We start from the raw sequence: 6728 nt of genomic DNA on the forward strand, positions 1-6728 counted from the left end.
AAGCCATTTATGTCAAAAGAGAGAAACCTACATTAAACAGAGGAGGTCTCAGATTCCAGCTTTCAAAAACATATAATGGAGCTTTAGGCCTGATCCCCAGTCAGTTTCACTCCAATCAACACCTGCACTCATGTGACCAGAGGGTCCCATCAGTGAGTCAGACAAACAGGGACCCTAACGAGCCTCTATTGTTAGGAGAGTGAGAACAATTTGCAAGCTATCCAGCTTACATCACATCTCAGCTTTAAAAGCTCAACTCCAAACCATTTCTTAATTGAGAAAGCTCCTCAGATGAGAAGCAAAACATATTCAACTATAGAATAGAAGTCCATTTGTTTTTGTTTTTAACCTTTTTTGAATAACTAAGGTATAGCTCAGGAAACCCAAGACAATCATCTATCCATCATCTATCCATCTGCTTCTCCTTTCTGGGTCAAGGAGTGCTGGACAGGTTGCAAGTCCATTACAGGGACACATAGAGACAAACAACCATTCACACTCTCACTCAAACATAGGGACAATTTAGATGACCCTATAGGATTTATCAGAAATTAAAATATCAATCCTAGCCCTTAAAGTAGACTGTGTCAGTCTCACAGACATAAATTGGAGATTTGTTCCACAAGAGAGGAACCTGATAACTGAAAGCTTTGCTTCCTATTCTATTTTTAGAAACTCTCAGAACCACATGTAAACCTGCAGTCTGAGAGCAAAGTGCTCTGTGAGAAAATGATGGGATCTTTAATATAAGACAGAGCTTGAATGTTGAGAGTTGTATATGCTAGAAGTAATTTGACAAGCGGCCAATGCAGAAAAGCCAAAATTGAAGAAATATGATCTTCCCCTCCAACTTTCACCAGAAATCTAGCAGCAGCATTTTGGATAAACTGAAGGCTGTTAAGTTTTTCTTTTACATCCAGATAATTAAGAATTAAAATAATTCATTTTTTATATTGACTGATTTATAATAGCAACAAAAGGGTAAAACATCCAAGGGGATGAATACTTTTTATAGGCACTCTATGAAAAATTTCCAGATTTCTCAAGTAAAGGTTTTCAGAAAATAAAACTGCTATTTTAAACCATGACCAGAAATGTCCAGCTGCTAAACATTTTCAGGTGATGAATCATACTGTTGCCTCTCCTTCTTACACCAGAATTAAACATGTCAAACAACTCGCAGAGGAATGATATTGGAAATACTTTATATTACTACATAAGGTGTTTGGATTTATATCTTAGGGACCCTGTCACCTGACAACCTCAATGAATCAATATATATTTGTCCTTTCTTATAAATGTGTTTGTATACCATACAGGGTTTATACCTGATACTGTTATTCATTATATCTTTTGTTCTTTGATGTATTTTTGTCATGGACCTTTGTTAACTGACAATGCAACACCTTCAGAATCTAGTCCCAATTTGATGATGATTTATTATCTGATTGTGAGATCATTTCTTATGTGAATCTTAGATCAATTTTTTTTATTATTCCCCCCCCCAATTAAAAAAAACAGATCAACAAATTATCCAGTTTATATGCGGTCACAGATTGTCACCATACATGTAGATTTGGAAGATTTCCATATTGTTTCTTGTCATAAGACAATTTGCAACACTGTCAGTTAAACAAGACTTTTCTCACAGGATTTAAGATGGCGCTGTGCATTTTAATTTTGTTTGATAAAGAGATGTGCTTCAAGTATCAAGTAGTGTAAATAAATGAGTCAAAAGTGAAGTCCTGCAGTGTGCAAGTCCTTTTTTTTAGTCTTTGCCATATTGAGTTAACACAACAGACAAAGGAACCCACACAGTCACAGCAAACATTTTTGCCCTTTTGCAGTAAAAGCGATTAAGGATCTTCAGAGCTGTACAACCCAGAAAGTCATAAAAACATTTTTATAAAAGTGCTTAAATCCAACATGCAGCTCTAAAGCTGAAACTTTCCACCTGAGAAAAGAAGAAAAAGTGAACAAAGTAAAGCAAGAATCTGTCAAGATTCAGAGTTTTTTCTAATAGAGCAGTTTGGCAGTAGACAGACACAGGAGACCAGGAAGTAACGATAAGTGAGTTTATTTACACTGTGAACTAAGGTATTTACAGGAACGGGAATCAGGACCTGAAAAACGGAGGAGAAGGTAAGTGACGGAGAAATATATATAAAGTCTCTGAACAGGTAAGTGGCTTTTGACTAATGAAAGTTCTTACGAGGAGATGAGGGTTCCACAACTTGGAGGTGAGAGGAGATGGTAAGTAATAGTTCCAAGATGAGGTTGATGTAATCCTTCCAGGTTGCGGTGTTGAGCAGACAGACAGGCATGGGAGAACAGATGAGTACTTTGCTTGGCAGGATCCTTAAGGCAAAAACCAGACTGGTTCCACGGAGGCAAGAAGGTAATCCTGAGGCAAGGACAAAAAACAGGATTAGCAAAACAATGCTCACGAATCACAAGTTTCAACAGGGGCTCAGCGACTTTACCATTTGGTATGTAATGCTCCAGCGCTGGTCTGGTTCCCACCACAGCCTTAAGTACACCTGTCCTCTTCATTAGCCTGATCCGTCGCAGGTGAGGGAGGAGTGGTGACGAGACGTCAATCACTCGTTCGGCAACACCCACCAGGAAGCACTCACACACACACTAATACACCAGCATTCCACCATCACCACAGAATCATCTGAAATGAACAAATAATGAGTCCTACACTAGTGTGTGTTTACTGCTCAGTGGTGTGATTAAGCATAGAGAGTCAGGAGCTGAGAGGAAACACCAAACAGACCTATATTAAATTTATTCTGAAATGCCATGTGGGAGAATAGAGGTATGGATCTCAGCTGGTGGCAAAAGGAACAGATAGAGTTGTATATAGCAGAGGTATAGACACAAGCAGGAGAAGGAGACGGGAAGGCTGGGGGTGGGGGGCACAGACAGACATTCAGATTGAAAGAAGTTTGCTGGCTGGAGAAGGAGGACATGCAAGAAGTCCAGTGAAAAAGAAGAGGAGAAGGTTATGTTGGAGGAAAAAAAGAAGCTTTGGGATTGGGAAAACAGTGTAAAAGAACATGCAAAACAAGAGAGAATCCCAATGTATGTATGAAACTCTATCCATAGACTACAGAGGTTTTGTTTATCAGGGAGACACAGATTAGCCCCATAGGACTAAGTAAGTCCTCAGGGGCATTTTCGTATGTAAATAACATTGCTTTACAAAAATAGTCCCTTTAATTTTAAACACACTGTTGCATAGACAACATTGTGTTCCTGTCTGTAGAGACTGGTGCGAAATGAATGAGAATGTCCAAATAAATCACAGAAAGAGCCCTGGAAACAGTAGTAAAGTTTATATGTTGTTCTTGTTTGTTAATGAGATGACAAAAGTATTTGAGTCTTTCTGTTGTGGATCTCAATATGAATAAAATGCCATCACTGTGTCTCTTGAACAGAGAGATGTTGTGAAAAAAAGTCCACAAAGGTGCCTTAGGCTGCAATAATGAGTCTGCCTGTACAATATCATCGTACTGTCTGTGTACAAATGAAAAGAATTACAAAATTAGACATTGAAACTGTAGGTAGCTGTAAAATGTGTTTGTCACAGAATTTATGAAACACTTTTAAAAACAATGCTTTTAACAATAGGTGTTTACACAGAATAAGAGTACTTTGGTCATTGCTGATTCCTGCAGCATCCTGACTGATGACTGTCAAGATCTGGGTTTTTGTGTTTTAGTTTTATTGCTTTTTGTATTGAGTTATTGTTCAGTTAGTTTGTGTTCTGGTTTATTTGTCATATTCACTTCCTCTCAGTCTGCACTTTGTTTGTCTGCCACGCCCATCTCCACCTGTCAGCAATCCTCGTCACTCATCTGTATCCACTTACCTCGCTATCCTCAGTATGGTAAAACCCGGTCACTCTGCTGATTCATTGTTGTTTCCTGTGCTTTCCGTCCTGTTCATGCTCCTGGTTCCATTTTTGCCCCTGCCTGTGTTCAAGGATTTAGTTTATGGTTTTTTGCGGCCTCGACAGCTTTTTGCTTTCGTTTAAATAAATCAGTTTTTCCCTTTAGTTTCAAGTATGAGCTTGCGTTCTGGGTTCGCCTCCAACATCACCACCAATCCTGACAATGACTGATCTTAGAAAACACAAAAATCGCTTTAACTCGGTCAACTTTACAGATAGATGACCAGGGCCCTCATATATTTCTGTGGGCCATACAGAGGGGCCGTACAGGTCTGGTGCGAAGTATGGGCAGAAGCCAAAGGCGGGGGCCTTGGCACTCTGATCCTAGCTTACCAATGCTGTTTTTGGTGCATGGAATGTCACTTCTCTGGTGGGGTAGGAGCCTTATGTCTGAGATTGAGAGGCACTGACTAGATATGGTTGGGCTTACCTCAATGCACAGTTTGGGTTCTGGAACTACTCTCCTTGAGAGAGACTGGATTTTATTTCATTCTGAAGTTGTCCATGGTGAGAGGCACTAAACTGGTGCAGAGTTACTTATAGCCTCCTGGCTTGGTGCCTATGCATAGGAGTTTTCCCCAGTAAATGAGAGGGTAAGTTCTCTGTGCCTTCAGGTGGGGGGACAGGCTCTGATTGTTGTTTGTGTCTATGTGCAGGACTGCCGTTCAGAGTATCCAGTCTTCTTTGAGTCCTTAAGGGGATGCTGTAAGGTGTTCCAGCTGGGGACTCAATTATTCTGCTGGAAGACTTTAATGCTGATGTAGGTAACAACAGTGTAAGCTGGAAGGGTGTGATTGGGAGGAACGGCCTCTCTGATCTAAACCTGAGTGGCCTTCTGTTATTGGACTTCTGTGCTAGTCACAGTTAATCCATAGCGAAAACCATGTTTGAACATAAGGGTGTCCATAAGTGCACTTGGCACCAGGACACCCTAGGCCTCAGGTTGATGATATACTTTGCAGTTGTGTCTTTTGATCTGCAGCTGTATGCTTTGGACACTCGGGTGAAGAGAGGAGCAGAGCTGTCAACTGATCACCACCAGGTAGTGAGTTGGATTACATGGTGGGGGGAGATGTTAGACAGACCTGGTAGACCCAAATGCACAATAAGGGTTTGCTGGGAATGCCTGTCAGAAGAACCTATCAGAATGATCTTGGACTCACACCTCAAGCAAAGCTTCAATTGCATCCCAGCTGAGGAGGGGGACACTGAATACGAGTGGACCATGTTGCACCCCACAACAGGGCCTTGAGCTGGAAGCTGCTCTGAGCTATGGCTAGAAGTTTATTGGTGCCATCCTAGAACCCAGTGGTGAACACCTTGGGTGATGGAGACCATCAAGTGGAAGAAGGTGTCCTCTTGGGCCTTGTTATCTGGTAAGAATTCAGAGGCAGCTGAGGGGTACCAGTGGACCAAGCAAGCTGCAGTCTTGGCTGTTGCTGAGAATTGTAGAACCAGAAGTCAACTGCGGGAGTTAGTAGCGCAAAGATGGACTGCTTTGTTAGGAAGAAGAAACAATGTTTGAAAAAGAAGACAGAAGAAAAAATATGCAGTGTTGAGGGAAAAAAACGTGTTAATTGAAGCTCTTCATTCAAGCTCTGCAGAATAGTGGTTGCCAAGATAAGAAGTGTCCTGACCCAGGACAAACCCAGAAAACAACTTGAAAAGGTTTGGTGTCACACCATCTTTAAACCGGTCCTATTAAAGTCCTCTGGCTTGAAATGTTCGCTACAGAGCTTGGATGACTCTGTAGCAACAAAACCCTCCCTTCTTACTGCAGCTTCCCATTGCCTCCTTAAATCTATGTTACTGAGAAACCTTCAAAATGTGAAGGAAAAAAAAGCAAGAGCCAATAAGACAGAGAGAGTACCAGTTCCTCCTGTTAGCATTTTGTTGTTTGCTGAATAATGTTAGCTACAATGATATGATTTTATAAATTGTCCAATAACCAAAATTATTGTTCAATCTTACTTGTGAAAGATAATCCCACGTGATCTATTTTCAATACTGCGCCAGTTATTGAGCACAAAATATGGTCATAGATGCTCTAACTGTGTTTACTCCTGCTGGTTCTTATGCTGTTGAGAGTGAGGAGAGACCCATCCAATACGGCAGCAACGCAGGATGCACTCCAGCATGTAATGAGGTTTCTATGGATTTATGTCTGTGGCTGCCACCAACTGGCTTCGACTTTTGTAATTCTATATTGCAAAGAATAAGTAGCTTCTTGTATTGTTGTGGCTGTTGGTGTTGTGTTGTTGATTCTGTATGACTACACATGGTATTATTATGAACCTTGATTCAGTATATTGAAAAAATTGATTTGATCAAGGACAGGATTAAACAACCTCATAAAACCTAAGAGTATGTCAAGTCTCATGATCCTCTTCCCATGTGTTAGCTTTCATCAATGCATTTCTTAACCTAAAATGTTATTTTATTACAATGCTGTTAAACAGAATCCATGTTACAATGTTTTGTCACTTCCATAAAAAGGTAACATAAAACATTTGTATCTGTTTCATCTATATATATATATATATATATATATATATATATATATATATATATATATATATACACATACTTGTCTGGATAGCTCAATGTGTAAGTCACCAGACTTTCACCCAGGAGACCCGGGTTCAAAGATACAACAGTGAAATTGAGCTATCCAGTCTGGGTCCTTAGGCAAGACCCTTTGAGTTACTGCCTACCTCATACCATGAGAGAGATAAATATGAATCACATGCCGGCTCAGACGTCGCCC

At 40.4% G+C, this 6728-nt stretch overlaps 1 protein-coding gene and 2 long non-coding RNA genes across 3 annotated transcripts in view; 1 reads left to right on the forward strand and 2 right to left on the reverse strand.

Moving 5' to 3' along the window:
- Window positions 1–6728, forward strand: part of pknox2 (pbx/knotted 1 homeobox 2) — a 278934-nt gene that overhangs the window by 85809 nt on the left and 186397 nt on the right. The window lies entirely within an intron of this gene.
- LOC119617610 overlaps window positions 1–6728 on the reverse strand; it is a 112905-nt gene that overhangs the window by 14793 nt on the left and 91384 nt on the right. The window lies entirely within an intron of this gene.
- LOC119617611 lies at window positions 1969–6365 on the reverse strand. The gene is made up of 3 exons (XR_005233944.1): window positions 2484–6365; window positions 2213–2404; window positions 1969–2123 (listed from the first exon to the last, which is right to left on the reverse strand). It is a non-coding gene; the product is annotated as an uncharacterized LOC119617611 (long non-coding RNA).

The sequence above is a fragment of the Kryptolebias marmoratus genome, linkage group LG13 (genome assembly GCF_001649575.2).
Source record: "Kryptolebias marmoratus isolate JLee-2015 linkage group LG13, ASM164957v2, whole genome shotgun sequence".
Lineage (NCBI taxonomy): Eukaryota > Metazoa > Chordata > Actinopteri > Cyprinodontiformes > Rivulidae > Kryptolebias > Kryptolebias marmoratus.